We start from the raw sequence: 17,894 nt of genomic DNA on the forward strand, positions 1-17,894 counted from the left end.
TTAAGGTTTAGAACCATAGCAATGGTTAGAACTGTAGCATTTTTTTTTTAACTCATGTCACAATTACACAACGAAAGCAAAGCCTTGCAGTTCGATCTGGAGTACATACTGTTGTGTCTTTTCTAGATAATGGTTCTTTTTAATGGTGCTGGTGTATTGCGTTCTTTGTCTCCAAAGCAGAAATGACTAACCTTTCATCTGTTGTAGGTCTTTGGGGAAGATTATAAAAGAAAATAAAAGGCAAGGCAAGGCAGGTAGAATCTGTATTTTCTGCCAGGATTTTTACCTAGGGAAGTAAGAGTGCTTAATGTTTAGCCCTGTTCACTCATTATGTCCAACACACATACATCCAACACACATCTGCATATTATTCACATGTTATGCTGAACACATTTTCAGCATTACACTTCCTATCTGACTCCTATATTTCAGGGAGACTTTACCCATTTCATTTTTATGATAAACAAATTTGCAATGGTACACTTCCTTTCTGTACTTTGCATTTGAGGAGCCTGTACCCAGGTTTGCTTTTAAAATGAACCCATGTATTCACACAAAGACATGTACGTGCATACAGACAACTGAATGCACTTGCAACATAATGTCTGAACAAGACTTCTAAAGGGCTGCTCCATGACCTGGCACAGTTGAAAGTGCACTTTGGAGGGGCTCACATAGCAGGATCTTTCCGGTGGTGGCACCCAAGCCTTGGAACTCTCCTGGGAGGCTAGCTTGGCCCGTATTTTAAAGCATCCCAGCATTTGAACTCTTTTGTTTCATTGAGCCAGGTGTATGACCAGCATTGAGCAGGGGAGGACAAGGATCCCCCGGCTGCTGCGGTCCCAAGCATTTACGGGGACTGGCTTCCCCCCACACCTTCAAGGGTTGCCAGCACTCATCCCTCCTTGCTCTGGGAACACTGCACTTGGTGCCTCTGTGCACCATTGGACTTGGACACACATGAGATGCCAAGTAGATGGGCATCTCACCTGTCTTGCTGCTGGTGGCCATGCCCCTTGTGTTTGATGTCATGCACAGGAAGTGTGGCCAGCACACACATTAACAGAAGGGCAGGGGTTCTACTGGTCAAGCTCACCCCACAGCCAATGGCAAGCTCGCTATGCCCCTGCATTGGGCCTTTGGGTTGGAATAGTTTTTTCCCTTTGGTTGCTGTTCCGATATTTTTATTGATGTTTTGTTGTTTGCCATTTTGGAGGCTGTTGGGTGGGAGAACAGTCTAAAATATACTTAAATATATAATGATAAAGAATCAAGTACTCCCAAACTCCTTCAGAAGCTTGCCTTTCCTTTTAAGAAATTTGGGAGTCACTGCCCTGCTGTGAGTAAGAACAGGCTAGGGTCACACACAGCCTGAACTCATGCTCTTGAATCTAAAGCCTGTGAATGTGAGCATCTCTCTATCCCACATTTATATGGTGGAAGGCCCTATAGATCGGGGCTTGACAAATCTCGGGCACCAGGGAACAGTGTTCCCTTTAACAGCGATTCCCAGAAGTTGTTGACTCCAACTCCTAGAATCCTCAGCTGCAGTGGCCTTTGATGAGGATTCTGGGAGTTGTCGTCAACAACATCTGGGAATCCCTGTTAGAGGGGAAACTGCCAGGGAACCATAGCACTTAGACTAGGATATGCAGAGACAGGGTTATTATTTGATAAAAACTTGGTCCCAAGCAGTCCTGTTACCGTTCTGTGTCACTTGTAATGGGGATAAAGAGAAGCCCGTTTACCCTCACCCCATAATATCTGTCAGAAAGTCTAGTAATTTTGTCAAGTGTCCATGGTCTGGCTTCTGAATTTGTGGCTGGCTCCTAGATCCAAAGAACCTTTGTCTAGACCTGCAGTAGATAATGCTGATGCTGTCCATATGGCGTCTCCGTGTTCAGAAGCATTATCATAATATAATAATATAATTTTATATCCCGCTCTTCCTCCAAGGAGCCCAGAGTGGTGTACTACATACTTAAGTTTTTCCTCACAACAACCCTGTGAAGTAGGTTAGGCTGAGAGAGAAGTGACTGGCCCAGGGTCACCCAGCAAGTATCATGGCTGAAAGGGGATTTGAACTCGGGTCTTCCCGGTCCTAGTCCAGCACTCTAACCACGACACCACGCTGGCTCTCTGCCCTTGGAGGGCAACAGCTGAAACTTGTGGGCTTCTTGGAGGCAATTGCTTGGTTACTGTGGGAACAGGATGCTGTCGGAACATAGACAGCTGCCTTGTACGAGTCTGATCCTTGGTCAATCTGGCTCAGTATTGTCTACACTGACTGGCAGCAACTCTCCAAGGTTTCAGACAGGCATCTTTCTCAGCCTTACCTGGAGATGCTTCCAGCAACTGAACCTGGGACCTTAGGAACATAGGCACATAGGAAGTGCCATATACTGAGTCAGACCATTGGTCTATCTAGCTCAGTATTGTCTTCACAGAAAGGCAGCAGCTTCTCCAAGGTTGCAGGCAGGAATCTCTCTCAGCCCTATCTTGGAGATGCTGCCAGGGAGGGAACTTGGAACCTTCTGCTCTTCCCAGAGCGGCTCCACGCCCTAAGGGGAATATCTTCCAGTGCTCACACTTCTAGTCTCCCATTCATATGCAACCAGGGCAGACCCTGCTTAGCTAAGGGGACAAGTCATGCTTGCTGCCACAAGACCAGCTCTCCTCTCCGTACATGCAAGGCAGATGCTCTTAGCATTGAGTTACATCTCCATCCCTTAAGGGGACTATCTTACAGAGCTCACACGTCCGTCCGTTACCTATCCAAATGCAAACCAAGGCAAACTCTTGTTTAGCAAAGCCGCACTTGCAACTGGGGATGCTGGGAGTTGTAGTCCAATGGCTGCTGAAGAGCCTGGACTTTGCCACCCCCTGCTCTAAATGGTGCTTTGCTGCCTGACTCAGCAGGGCTGCCCTTGTGCTGCCCAGATGCCTTCAGTTAAAGTTCATGTTGTTATTTTTCCCTTCTCCTGCACCCAGTTATATATATTTTTTAATCTCAGGTGTAGAGATACTGAATAAGCTATTCATGGCCAGGGAAACTGGTTTGGATTTGAGGCCTTTACTAAGACTACGTGGTCCCCAGGTCCTGCGGGCATGTTTTTTTCAGTCTAAACGCAAGGCAGAGGGAGCCGATGCAGCTTGCCAAGGGCACGTTTTCGTACCCCCCCCACCATGTAACGTGACAGGCAAGCGTTCTTGCTCCCCCCCTCCTCTCCCCCCCCCATGCCTGACACTGCTGTCTCCATTCCAAGAAGTGCTACGTGAGGGTCAAGGCTCTTAAATTTGATCCAGGTGATAAGATTTCCCATCCCTAACGAAAGGCTCGAGGTGGGCTGTGGAGGGGGGATTTCCTTACATGAGAAGAAGGAGAGAAAGGAAACCCGCGAGCGGCTTTGCACTCCTGCTTTGCCACCAGAAAGCACCGATGGAGGGTAACCTGAAACGCACGCCTGCGAGCTACAGGGTGAGCACGTTCCACTCTGACTCAGGAGCTCGGGAGGAGCTTCGCCTGACTAGCTTGTAAAGGGTCTTCCTTAGTGGTAACTGCAAGAGGTGGTCCCTGAAATCGTGGGGCATTCCCTGTGCTTTTGTATGCCTCTCCCCTCTGTCCCCGCTTTCCTAGAAAGCTGTATTCAAAGTGTCTAAGAGCCTATTTAGAAGATAGCGAGCCCTTCCTCATGATTGGTGAGGAGGGGCTTGAGGGCAAGCAGGGAGGAAGGAAGGCTGCTAGCGCTGACCTCCCCGCAGACGATCCCGCTTTTCTTTCTGGGCGGGCAGATGTTGCCGGCAGCGTGGAGGGTCAGGGGATAGGGAGTGGCGCCCCAACCCCCTGCTAATGCTGGCTGGGGACCCCAGAATCTCCCAGCGCAGACGACCAAGAAAATGAGGTTAAGAGCACACTTGCTCTTTTACCTCATTTTGCAGGAGGGCTCTGGAAGCAGACTTGCCGCGGTGGCTACCACTTGCTGCTTGGCTTGGCTGCTTCCGCCTGCTCTTGGCTGCTCGTGAGAACAGCCTCAATATGTGAAAGTCAACATAAGAAGAGCCCTGCTGGATCAGGCCCAAGGAAGCCCACCTAGGCCAGCATCCTGTCTCACACAGTGGCCCACCAGATGCCTCTGGGGAGCCCACAGGCAAAAGACGAAGGCCTGCCCCCTCTCCTGTTGTTGCTCCCCTGCAACTGGTATTTGGAGGCATCTTGCCTTTGAGGCTGGAGGTGGCCTCTAGCCCTCCGACTAGTAGCCGTTCCATGGAGTTATCCAAACTCCTCTGTCTGTCACCACATCTTGTGGCAGAGAATTCCACAAGTTGATTATGAAAAGTACTTCCGTTTGCTGGTCCTAAATTTTCCGGCAATCAATCATCATAGTTTATTGAGGGCAAGAGTTCTGTTCAGCTATAACACCGTATAGTCTGCACAGCTGTATGTGTAGACATGTATATGTATATGTATGTGTATATGTATGTGAATGGCTGTGCATGCCTCCTTTGTAAGAGTCAACTTGGGTACATACCCTCTCACATGCAGGGTACCGCTAGGAAGTGTGCAGCTGTACTCTTGTTGATAATGATCACTGAATAACTGCCTATGCATTCAAAATGGTGTGTGCATACACTGCACGCAAGCCCTATTTGCATGTTGTGCTCAGCACATGCACAGTCTGTACACACATTCAGTTCTGTACTCCTGTATTGTTCACATATGTTCAGCGTATGTGCAATAGTACCTTTCTGACCTGTATTGTGCATTTGAGGCCTGCAGTAAGCTTCACTTTACTGTAGGGCACAGATAGCAAGTGTACAGCTGAACATGATGTCTGAATTTCTGTGTGTACATTTGTATATGTGTATGTACGTATACTCTACACAGGCCTTACTTGCGTGTTATCTCCACTGTGTGTACAGGGCACCCCTACAGATCTGTAGGTGTGTATTGTTTGACTCACATAACACATATTCAGTGCATGTTCTGTACAGTTGTTCCTTGCCAACTGCAAGGGTTCCGTTCCTGGAAAACCTCACGGTTGGCGAATTCGCAGTAGATGCGCCATTGAACCCAATGGCAAACGGGGTTAGGGGAATCGCGATCGCAGAAGGACCAAAAATGCAGTAATAAATAGATAGACTCACCTCCCGAGACCCCGTAAATGACCCCTGACCCCCAGAAATGATCCCGAGCCTCTGAAAATCACCCCCCCCCAAACTGCCATTAAAACAAACAAACAAACCTATCTGAACCTCAGATACTCGGGTTGCAGTGGGTGAGGACGGTCACAATTTCCCAGTTGCGGATACTCAGATCCACGATTGGGGAAACTGTGATTGGCGAGGGACAACGGCAGTACACTTCCTGTCTGTAGCCTGCATTTGAGGCCTGTACTAGCATTTACTTTAAAATGCATGCATTTACTGTCATTCAAACAAAAATATACACACATGTACAGACACCAAACAGCCTAATGTTCAAATAGGGCTAGATCATTTATTCCTTCATTCCTTCATTCATTCATCAAAGCTATATACTGCCCAAACATTCGTTTCTGGGCGGTTAACATAAAACAATTAAAACACATATAAACGTTAAAACAAATCAACAGTTTAAAATCAACCATAAAATTACATGCATTGAGTACAACGTGTGAATAAGGCTACTAATATAATAATATCTGGACTTGTAACAGTCAAATTAAACCAGTTAACTGATTCAAATGCAGCAGTAATCAAAAGCCTGCTGAAATGAGTGCATCTTAATTGTTTGCCCAGATATGGGGAAAGAAGTTGCCTGGCAGATTTCTTCAAGGAGGATGCTCCAACCTTCTGATGCCTCTGTGGGGAAGGAAAACCTTGTGCCCCACACCCTTTAACAGCCTACATTTGCTCTCTTAAGGGCTGGAAGGTTGCTCTTTTGTGAAAATGAAAGTTGCTGTGAATGAAAGTCGCTAGTTGAACTTGTGTAACTGATTGCAGCTGGGCACGGCACCCAAGTGAAGTTCCTTGTTTTTCAAAACAGATGAACCAGCAGGGGGTGGGGGTGGGGATTTAAAAGGTCAAGTGCAACTTGGCATTAACACCAGCTGAACTGGAGTCACGTGGATGACCTCACTGAGTTTGAGTTTCAAACTCAGCAGCAGCAGGAGGGGCCACCTTGGTCTCTCCTTTGGCCACGGGACAAGATAAATTATAAGTGGTGGGCATCTGTGTACATGCAAGGGAGACACTGAGAGAAGGATTGAGGTTGTGTGCTTTTATACCTTGGCAAGTAATAGGTTTAGATGAAACTCTCAGAAGTGCCTAGCTTTGGTTTTTAGCCACTAACCAAAGTTAATATTTTTAAAAATGTATATACCGCCTTTTTGGTCGTCTATTCTAGGTGACCAATAGCTGCAAAAGCATATGGAACTGTACAATCCCATGAAAACCACAGAGCATCTAACCTGAATAATAAAACTGATAGGCTTGCATCTCTGTTCATTCGTGAGCTGAGTGTTTCCCAAACTCCTGATAGTTGGCACACTTTAGCCTGTTTCAGACATTATGCTGTAGAAGCCAACAGATGTTTGTGCGCTCATACACGTGTTTGTGTGAATGACTGTACCTGTGTTCATTTTAAAAGTGAATCTGGATAAAGACCCTTCAAATGCATCGTGCAGACAGGAAGTGCAATTCTGTCCCTGACTGAGTTCAACATGACTTGTGAATGACTGTACCTGTGTACAGATCTGTACACTGTTCTTCAATACCAGACCACTCCGAGAGCGGGTTGGTTTATCCTCAGAATTCATTTGTGTCAAGACAAAGGTCAAGTAGTTATGGAGATCAGGGAACTGGTGGAGTTGTTTCAATTTATCTTGCACCATACGTGGGATTGCATTGTTCAGAGACTGGGAGTCCTTGAGTAATTGAAGTACTTGCTGGAGGCCCTCTTCAGCTGGCTGCCGATCCATGATGGGAAGCTACTGGTCTGCCCTGCTCCCGCGTGCCCAGGTTCAGGCCGTGGCGTCCGCTCAGAGAGAAAGAGTAGGGAGGGGAGCGGCAGCTGCAACAAGAAGCAAATGGCTGCCGTCTCTGCTAGGGGTGTGCACGGAACCGCCATACTGCGGTCCAGCACGGGGTTGGGGGTAACTTTAAGAGCGGTGGGAGAGTTTACTTACCCCTCCCGCCGCTTTCCCACTCTGGCGCCCATAATTTTCAGAGTAATTGGGGCGGCAGGATACCTCCCTGCCGCCCTGTCCCCGCTGCTGGTCTGCAAAAACTCCCAGTAATCCTTTGTGCACACGCACATCGTGCACGCTTCATGTCACACGCACATCGTGCACGCTTCATGTCACTGACGTGCGCGCGCGCAAAGGATTACTGGGAGTTTTTGCAGACCAGCAGCAGGGAAGGGGCGGCAGGGAGGTATCCTGTCGCCCCAATTACTTTGAAGATTACTGCGCCACAGCGGGAAAGCGGCAGGAGGGGTAAGTAAACCCTCCCGCCGCTCTGAAAGCTACCCCCACCCCCGATCCGAACCACCCAGGTCCGGACTGGTCCGGGCCCATCCCTAGTCTCTGCCATTCACTGAAGGGAAAGGAAAGAATTGTGCATGCAGATGATACACTTGTGCACATGTTGAACATAAACATAATGAATGAACTGTCCTTTTGTGTGAGTTAAAACTGGAGGCACTCTGATTTGTGCATGACACTATTTTATCCTTCTATCGTGAGAGACTATTGGACTGGATGGACTCCGAAACATTCTAGCTGAGCAGCAAACTGGTTTCCATGAAGGTTGTGATGGACTCAGCCTTAAGTTTACAACATTTGGTGGAGAAATATACAGTACTGCCAAATCCAGTTTGTCAATTTCAGATCTGCATTTGACCTGATTTATAGAGTGGAACTTTTGTGCAAGCTATTGGGGTCCACTGTTGATCACGGTTTACTGCTCTTGATGATCAGACTTCATGAAAGCCATCGTTTAAGTGTACATTTTAGTGCACAGAGACACCTCACTAAGGAAATCTTAACGTTTAGGGGTTAGGCAGGGCTGCATTTTGGCCCCTTTGTTTAATTTTTACGTCAGACTCAGCTCTCTTGTTTTGTATCTAGATAATCCAGATCACCATCCGCCAAAATTGGCAGATAAGCATCTTGGCATACCCCTTTATGCAGATGCTGCTGCCATGCTTTCCCAAACTCCAATAGGCCTAAGAAGAGCCCTGCACTCGCTTGCTATTTATCGTGAGGAACAATCCTTAGAAATAAACTACTCCAAAACAAAGACAATGGTGTTTGCAACGATACTGAAGGTTCAGAATTGGTCAATAAACGGGCACAGTTTAGAACAAGTTAAACACTTTAAATATCCTGCTCCCTGCTAATCCCCTGCTAACTTCTCTTGTATTTAGCAGGAGGAGAGCAATTGGCCCTATCCAGCCCCAGCACAACATCCCTCAAGTGACTGTTGCTGGTGTCTACCTTATGTTTCTTTTTAGATTGTGAGCCCTTTGGGGACAGGGAGCCATCTTATTTATTTATATAAAATAAATTTTAAAAATTATATAAGAAGTATATAAAAATTTGTTGTTGTTGATATCTTGGTGTAATTTTAAAAGCCCCAGGCATTGAGGTTTTCCCCATGTTTCGCAGAACGCACACCAGATTGCATTAGCAATACAATCTTTTCATTGTTTTAGCGGTGCTCAGTTTGTTCCCACTGCAACCAATCTTTTTTTTCAGCTAGGGCCCAAGCTCAGCTGTACGGAGCTCAACTTGGTATGTACCCAGATTCTTCCAAGGTAGAATCTGTGCAGCCCAAGTCTTTGAGAAGCATTTTTCAAGTACCCCAGTGTGTGCTTATTGCCGTTCTTTGTTTGGAAGCAGGATTACTTAAAGTGGAGGCCAGAGCATGGGTCAGTGTTTTTGAATTCTGTGTTAATTGACACCTGTTCCTCAAGATGGAAAAGAGAGCTGGAAGTGAAGCTGCACCACGATGGCTTTTCTCCTTCCCCACTGATATCTCTGGGGCATGAAAGGAGCTAGGTTAACACAGACAACAAATTAATGATAGAGAGAGAGAAGGGAATCATTTCTGCCGGTGTTTTGGGGGCAATCAGGCTCTAAGCTTTAACCTTGCCAGATATTTGAATATGAGCAAGCCAGAGGTTGCTGATCTGAATCCCTGCTGGTGTGTTTCCCACACTATGGGGAACACCTTTATCAGGCAGCGGCGATATAGGAAGATGCTGAAAGGCATCCTCTCAGACTGCGCGGGAGATGGCAATGGTATACCCCTCTCTCAAAGACCAACTACAGGGCTCTGAGGTCGCCAGGAGTCGACACCGACTCAACGGCACACTTTGCCTTTACAGTATCAAAATATTGTAGAGTTATTTCGTTAGCTCACTGTAATGCCTTACAAACAGCAATTTTGGAAGGGAGGAACAAAACAAAACAAAACACCTCCTTATATAGAATGTCTTTGTTATTGTAAGTCGGGAGCTATGGCTCATGTGCTCCTCTACAGGCAATTCTGTCAAGATCTTACTTATTTATATAAGCAACACCTTTTATAAGTTGCCATCCAGGGAGTACCAGTTCTTTCTAAATTACCTTCTAGCTGATCAGAATGATATAGTCGTCTATAAAGTGGCTGTGTTTTGTCTGATAGCCAGTAAAGTTCGCCAGGAGCTTATGAATGGTTTAGTTTGATTTAAATCATTTCTTGTTATGGTTTCTATATACCTTAATTTTGATTTATTTTGCCGGGCTTCTGTATGTATTACTTTCCATGTACTGGTCTGTAACTGTAACAAAGATATTGAATTGAATCCTTTTATCTTCATTACAGCCCTTCATGACGTCTAGCAAGTGGTTTAGGCTGAAAGGTGGTGGGTCCTCTGTTGATCATCTGTTGGGCTTTGTGGCTGGATTTGGACCTAGATCTTCTCAGCCTAAGCCCACTATGCTGACTTGATAAATCTCAGGTGCCAGGTAGCCATGGCACCTAGAAATTTAACTGTGGAGCCTAGACTAGGATATTCAGAGGCAGAGTCATTTAATAAAAACATTATTTGTCCCAGGCAAACCTGTTTTTATTCTAAGAATGTCACTTGTAAAAGAGAATAGATAGAGAAGTCCATTTACCCTCCCCTTTCTATCATGTCCGTCACTAAATCCAGTAATTTTGCTAAGTGTCCATTGTCTGGTTTCTACGTTTTGGGGCTGACTCCTAGAAAATTCCCCTCATCCCCTTGTTCAGACAACGAACAGGGAACAGTGGATGGAACCTACTTCTCTTGATTTTTTCAAGGTGTGGGTTTGGAAAGAAAAGGGACTCCAGTCGTCAGAACTTGCAGTAGTTATTTGGAGTTAACTGATCCTGTACTGAAGAACATGATATTGGGCACGTGGCAGTAATCTTGTTTCTTTTTTACACAGGTGCCCCCATGGTCGTGAAGGCAAAGCTTTTCCAGGGACTACAGCAAAGTGCATTTGGATATCGCCAGTTATAAGAATCTGAAGTGTGTCTTTTGAATTGTGTTTGGATTCATTTTAACAAGAAGATCATGCATGGTGGAGTTGGCCCGGAAGGCATTGCTGGTCAATGACTTGCTGCTTAGGGTCATGAAGAACAGGAGGGAAGTATAAGAAACCATAAGGAGACGGTGGACAACTCTCAAGAGCAGAGGAAGGAAACAAGACTGAATGGAACGGAAATGATTTGGGAAGTGCTTGCAAGATGTGCCATGAAGCATTTGGAGGCAACTTGAGAACCAAGGTTGGTCCTGCAGGTAGCCCATCAGAACGCCACCTTATTTGTCCCCAATATTTATCATTTGTATTTTTATACTGCTCTTCGTCCTAAGATCCCAGGGTGGTTAATAACAGGGCAAAAACAAACACAGCTACATCCTAAAAAGAGAGCCAGGGACTACGTGTTGGCCAGGAGCCTGGATAAAAAGGGCAGTCTTCTATTTCCTCTAAAATTCTGGGAGAGAGGGAACCATGCAGATCTCATCTGCAAGCAAGTTCCACAGCCTGGGGGCAATCACCAAGAAGGCCCTGTCCTGCATGCTTAACAAACGAGACACCTGCACGCGGAGCAGAGCCCTCCCAGCCGACCTAGTCAGGTGGTAGATTCAGCTGGGAGCACACGGTCCCTAAGATTCCCAGGGCCCAAGCCGTTTAGATGCATGAATTTTGTAGGATTGGGAGAGGAAATCCTCCACTCGACATCCAAAGTGGCCCAGTCTAGCAACAGATGCATTACTTAGGGGTTTTGATAGTGTCTAGCTAGCAACCTTAAGGGTCATTGAAGTGGTTTTGCCACAGAACTCTGGCAAATGGTGCATTGGCAGTACAGACTCTAAAGCAGGCCTTGACAGATTTTATTTGGATCTACAAGCCAGCCCCGCAAATAGGAGCCAGACAGTGGACACTTGACTTGGTGACTGTGTGTGTGTGTGTGTGTGTGTGTGTGTGTGTGTGTGTGAGAGAGAGAGAGAGAGAGAGAGAGCGAGAGCGAGAGAGAGAGAGCAAGCATGAAGGGGTGATAAATGGGCTTCTCTTTATCCCCTTTACTAGTAGCATACTTAAACCAGAAAGAACATCTTTATTTGCCTGGGACAAATGAATATGTTATTAAATAGCTCTACCTTTGAATATCCTAGCCTAGACACCCCGGTTAAATTTCTAGGCACCATGGCTCTCTTGTCACCTGGGATTTGTCAAACCCTGGTCCAAAGGGGCTTTGGGCGTTTTTTAAAGTCCAGCGTGACAGATATGCATGGTCTATCCCCATTTGTCTGGCACAGGATGCTGCTATAGCTGCAGTTTTACAGAGCTGCTGTTGGCAGTCTTAAGATCAGCCACCCGATCATCCAAGATCATTTTGTAATGAAAAGAAATGGTGTGATATTGTAGATATATTTGTATGGCTCAAAGGTTAATAGGTTCATGTGTTGTCCAACAAATGAACGGTTGTAGCTGATCATAGCAAATGGTCCTGGGGTGAAGCCATTGAGCAGTTAATAGCTTGCAGTGAAGGTATGAAGCATATGCTTAAGACATAAGCAAGGCAGCTGGGCAAAATTGCCTTCGAATTTGACTGGTTTGATATGGAAGAGGGAAAATACTCTGCACCAAATCTGCCTGTTAATTAGGTCAGGAGTTCTCAAACTTGGGTCCCCAGGTATTGCTGGATTTCAGCTCCCATAATCCCCACAATGGTTGAGGATTATGGGAGTTGAAGTCCAACAGCATTTGGGGAACCATGTTTGAGGACCCTTGAATTAGGCTGTCTCCACTGCTTCTCCCCCCCCCCCCCCCCGCAAGTCAGCTGCAGAAAGGTGGAGGATGATGCAGAAACGTGGGGTAGAAATGTTGCTGTATAACCAACCATGTTTGTATGGCAGTTCCTTACAGTGTCTGTGTCTGTGTGGCATGTGTGCACACTTGCGTGTTTGCTTTATGCTAAAATCCTTGATATGATACTTGAGGCTAAATTGCTTTGCATTTTGTATCCTAGTCGTGTATGAGTTTTGACCATTCATCCGTTTCTGATGGGTAGCTCATCATCGTGGATTATAATTTATGTATCTTAGATCCTCAGGGTGCTCTTGGGGTTTCCAGAACTTCATGGGAGTGCCATTCGTGTACCAGCATAGACCTTGCTTTGCGGTGTAGCTGCTAAGAGATTCTATATAGGGTGCTCTATCAATATGACAAATAAATAAATAAAATTAGAGGGTGGGCGAGGGTAGGTTCTGCAGCCAAAACCTTTCCAGCCCAGTAAATGCCTTTACTTGGCATTTGTAGATAGGAAATTGTCAAAGACTTCATCCGTGATAGGCTGTGTTATTCACTATATGGAAACTCCAGAAAAGGGGTATTGTAGATTTGTATAAAGAGGATATGCCGGTCCGATAATGACAAGATTTGCTACCTTCTTTCCAATCAGGATCAGCTCATAACTTGGTGAACTGCAGTTTTTGCATTTATTGACCTGGAAGATTTGGGGATGGGGATGGAGAGAAGTCCAGGTCATTTTGGTTCCTAATAGGGATAATTCATTGTAGAGATGACTTAGAGAGTAGCTTTGTATGTGGAATTATGCTTGCTCTGTGCTGATTTTCTGTCTTGAAATTAAAGGTGTGCACAAAACCACCTGGCCTGATTTGGTTCGAGTTCGAACTGGACCCGAACTGCACTGGGCGAGTTTGGTTTTGGCGCCCTTTGAACACCCCCCCCCCTTTCGGTTGGGGGAGTTTCATCAAACATTTTGGTAATTATTTTTTTTCCTTTTTACCTTATCCCCTCCGGGGGCTTCTCCATGGCGGTGGGGGCGTCTGTGGAGGTTCCCCCTCTCCCCATGGCCTTTCTTTTTGTAAAAATCGCCTGGTTTGGGCATCGTTGGCCCTTTCCAGCCTATTTCCCAGCGTGGTGGCCATTTTGGAGGCTGCTGCACCTGCGTGGCCTCCACGGACCTCCCACCCACTACCTTGGAGAAGCCCACCAGAGGTGGTAAGTAAAAGAAAAAAGAAAAAGCCCCCCCCCCAAGACACACACACACACACGTTTCTAGCCCTCAGCCTTCACTGCATCCTGTGGTGCAACTCATTCAAACTGAGAAAAGAGGCACCTTTTAAATGTGGTGATTCTCTTTATTGAGCAGGGGGGGGGGTAACTGGCCCTATCCAACCCCAGCACGGCATCTCTCCAGTGGCTGTTGCTGCTATCTTTCCTATGTTGCTTTTTTAGACTGTGAGCCCTTTGGGACAGACAGCCATTTGGTTGGTTGGTTGGTTGGTGGATTGATTGATTTCTGTATGTAAACTGCCTTGGGAACTTTGTTCGAACAGTTGTCTCTAAATATTTGTATTCATATCCTCTTAACCCCGCAGGTCCATTCTGTGAAACCTGTTTCTTATCCTTTAAAGGTAGCCTCAGAACCTACAGATCTGGCCACGTACACCTGTCTTGTGCATCTGGCTTTTGTGCACCTGTCTCCCTCCTGGTCCCTATGTATTATACTATAATGGGAGGGATGGTCGGGACTAATCTATTTGCAGGGCTGCGTGTCTGCCACAATTACACAGGAGTGCAGGAAAAAGTGCTGAATGACGTATTGGGAACTGAATTCAGTGTCCTGAAAAATCTCAGCCTTTATTTATTATTTTATTTATTTAACATATTTTTATACCGCCCAAAACTTGTGTCTCTGGGCTTTAAACAACAACAACAACAAAATGTTCTTAGCCCCGGTGATGAGTGAAGATGTTCCCACTGACAAAGTGGGCCTAGACTATATAAACCCTTAAAGGTCATATCCAGAGCATTGTGTATTCCACAATTTTGCCAGTGCTCAGAAAGTAGCAGTGGCTGCAGAATTCAGTTTGCTGCGAATCGTAGCTGTTCATTGCTGATGTTTTTATTATAAAAAGAGCAGGCTTCTAGCCTTGGTTCAGACTCTTAACCGAACCGGGCATACCAGTTTTGTGCACATCCCAAATATAATTATAAGTGTGTGCGTGCATGCCGGTTTGTCTGAATGGCCTTTGAACCCCCTTTCCATTTTTGTTGTGCTCTTTCAGCATTGCCAGTTGTGTCCAAGACTGGAGCGTCATTTGGCTCTCGCTGTTACGTCAAGTCAGTCTCCCCTTTCCCCCGCCCTGCCCGTTCCTCTGCCTTGGCCCTCAGTCACTCTTGGTGCAGGCACATAAATCGCCTTGCTTGCGTGCTGCGTGCTGTGCTGCAGTTTGCCATATGTTTAAGCCTGATAGAGATCTTTATCTGCTGGGTCTAAAATTACCCAGTGAAGGATGACATTTCTTATCAAGGGCTCTGCTGAATCAGAAAGGGGAGGGGAGGAGGACCCCGACTGTCTCCAGGGAGTTGTGCGTACGTAGGGTGGTGGAACCTTCCAAGGTCTTGGCGGAAATCCTCGCTCAGTAGGACAGCACAGGGACAGAGTCGGGACGACAAGGGAGGACAGGAATGGCAGGGTTGGGATTAAAGCAGGAGTTTGCAAATACTTGCATATTCTTCCCCTGTTTATCCCATCTCAGTTTCCCTCTCCTTCCTGTGTTGTCTCAAATGTGTCATAGATTGTAAGCTCCTTGGGGCAAGGACCTGTCCTTTCACTCTCTGTAAAACACCATGCTCTGTAAAAATAGGTGGTGGTGGTGGTTGAATTAGAAGGCACCCAGCCGCCTTAGCTTTTTGTATGACCTCCTTAGCTACTGTTTCAGAAGGTTACAGGGAACCATAATTTGGCTAACCTGGGGAGGGGGAAATTATGGGGTATGGCTTGGGGATTTCATTAAAAGTTCCCCTATCTCTTTCCTTTTAAGTCAAGCACTTCTTGTGGTCCAGCTTACTCTACAAGCAGAGCTAAAAATGCACCCGATGAATGATACTGGGTGCAGCATTCAGCTTCTGGTAATCTCTTCCAAGAAGAATAAGATTCTAGTCCTTATGGTGGTTTCAGAGATATGGGTGCAAAGATATGCTTGTAGTACATGCTGAAACCTCAGATGCCAGAGGGACTTGATTGGTAAGATGTCCAGTGTCCCCCCGTCCCCGTCCCCCGCTTAAATCTTTGCTCCTCCCTGGGACTAGAAAGCCATAGTAAACAATGCAGAAGAGATTACATCTTCTAAGGGAGTTGCACAGACTTGCCCAATTTGCATAATATATACAGCTTACAGAATTTACATTTTCTTGGGGCAGAATTTGAATTCCTTGCATGCAGATTTTTTTATTTTTTATTTTAAATGGTAAGCAATATATACATGGCCCTGAAGCATTTCTTCACAGATTTCAGGTTGTCATTTCCTGTAAGCTACATCCTTTTAAATTATACCTTTTTCACCCTTGGATCCAGTGGGTTGTATCCAAAGAAAGTTAGTCATTACGAAGTCCCACTGAAATTAATGGAAATTAAGTTAGTTGCAACTCATGTGCTTCATTGATTTCCAAGGTACTTAATCATTGTAAACCGCTTAGAGAGCTCCGGCTATAGAGCGGTATATAAATGTAAGTGCTATTGCTATTGCTATTGCTATCTTTCCATGGTACTTAATCATGACGAACACAGAACTGGGTAAATCTGCTGAAGAAGCAATCTAATACTCGTGTTCCACGAAGGTGTGGGAATGGGATGCCTTGCCTTTTCTATTGTGCTGTCCAGTGTCTCCAGTATTATTAAAATAATTCATCGTAGCTCAGATGTGATCTTGAATTGTGTGTGCTTTGTGATGTGGCAGAAAATATGCCATTGTGTGGTGTTGTGATGCCTTGTGGAATAGAGAAATAGGTAGATGGGCAGCTCAGAGCTAATCAGGCTCTGCAGATCAGCCTAGCAGAAATGGTGTTGAATCCATGGGATTGGGTTACTAGTCCTCATGAAGAATTGATCTAATTCTAATGAAGTCTGATCTAATCCAACCCAACAGAAAAATTGCTAGGTGGGCCAATATGACCCCCTCTCCTCTGGAGAGATTTGTCTGCAGTTGCCACCGGCTCATCTGGTGGGACCCGTCTGGTGGCCACGCAAGGATGGGCCTTCTCTGTTGCTGTCCCAAGACTCTGGAATGCACTCCCTGTGCTGAGATAAGACCTCCCCTGGAATTTTGAAAAAGTCTCTAAAGACTCCCCCCCCAGGCTTTTAAACTGGACTGTGGTTTAAGGTTTTTAATTTTTCACAGTCCGAGGAGGTCATCCTCCAATAGTATGGGGATTGTGGACCAAGCATGCTCTGAAGACAGGACCAATCTCAAAACTGAAGGCATGGTTAGTTTCCTGCCTGGTAGGCGGCAAAATCCCAGTTTCAATCCTGTCTTGCTCTGGTAAACAGGTCTACAAAGTAGCTCTCATTTTTTCCTCTCTAAATATCTGTTTGTTGTGGCTAGCTCTTTACTATTTTCTCCTTCTCCCTATCTCTATCTTGGCATCTTCCTTCGCTGTACAGTTCTCTAGCTCCCCAGACCCCGTGTCACCACTACTTTTTCTACCACAGTGCACCTACTTTTCCAGTTTTCTTGGCTAATGCTCCTCTAGGGGTGATCTGATCGGCCGCTTAGAATTCTCTCACTTCCTGCTTTAGGCATTATAGATCTCTTCTCTCCATGCGGTTCAAGCTGTCCTTGGGCATGCTGTCCTCCATCTAGTAGACTAATTCACACACCCCACCGCCCCACGCTTTTCTTGTTGGCTTGGGTATGTCCAATACTGTTGGAGGATGACCTCCTCAGGCTTTGGAAAAAGAAACATTGGTCTTACCTTGAAAAGTTTTTCCCCACAACCCACCCACCCAGAGATGTTCGTTTTGCTTCTCAAATAGGAGAACTGTATACCTTTGGGGCGCACGTGACTTCCAGGGCATTAGCCTTGCAAGTGATCCATGCCTAACTTGTCGGTGTTCATACCTGTCCTTTGGGGGCATGGTTGCGTGTGTGTTTCCTTTTCCTTGTCAGTGTCTTTCTTTTCTGCTTTCTTGAGCTTCCCAGTCCCAGAACTGGGGTTTTGCCACCTAGCAGGCAGGAAGTTAGCCACGCCTTCAGTTCTGAAATTGGTCCTTCTTCAGAGCATGCTGAGTCCACAACCCCCATACTATTGGAGGATGACCTCCTCAGCTGTGAAAAAGAACCTTTCATGGTAAGACCAACATTTCTTTTTATGTTGTTATTAACTGCCCAAAGACTGAAGTTTGGGCCGGTGTCAGATCAGAAACCCGTTTCTCGACTTTCCTGTTGGACCGAGTTAAATGGTTCTCAAACTGCCTCACAGCTGAGAGGTGGCCCGCTGTCATTTAACTTCTGAATGGCCCATGCAGCTCCTTACAGTTGAGAGGCCACTTGCTGGCCACTTAATTTTTCATGGTCCAAATGGTGC

The 17,894-nt window shown here is 46.0% G+C and overlaps 1 long non-coding RNA gene across 1 annotated transcript in view; it reads left to right on the forward strand.

Moving 5' to 3' along the window:
- The window catches only part of LOC128324953 (uncharacterized), a 180,500-nt gene extending 169,972 nt beyond the window's left edge, over positions 1 to 10,528 (forward strand). Inside the window, exon 3 of the long non-coding RNA XR_008307179.1 lies at positions 10,440 to 10,528. This is a non-coding gene — a long non-coding RNA (uncharacterized LOC128324953). The remainder of the gene's footprint in view (positions 1 to 10,439) is intronic.
- The last annotated feature ends 7,366 nt before the right edge of the window (positions 10,529 to 17,894 follow it).

This window comes from Hemicordylus capensis, chromosome 4 (assembly GCF_027244095.1).
Source record: "Hemicordylus capensis ecotype Gifberg chromosome 4, rHemCap1.1.pri, whole genome shotgun sequence".
Lineage (NCBI taxonomy): Eukaryota > Metazoa > Chordata > Lepidosauria > Squamata > Cordylidae > Hemicordylus > Hemicordylus capensis.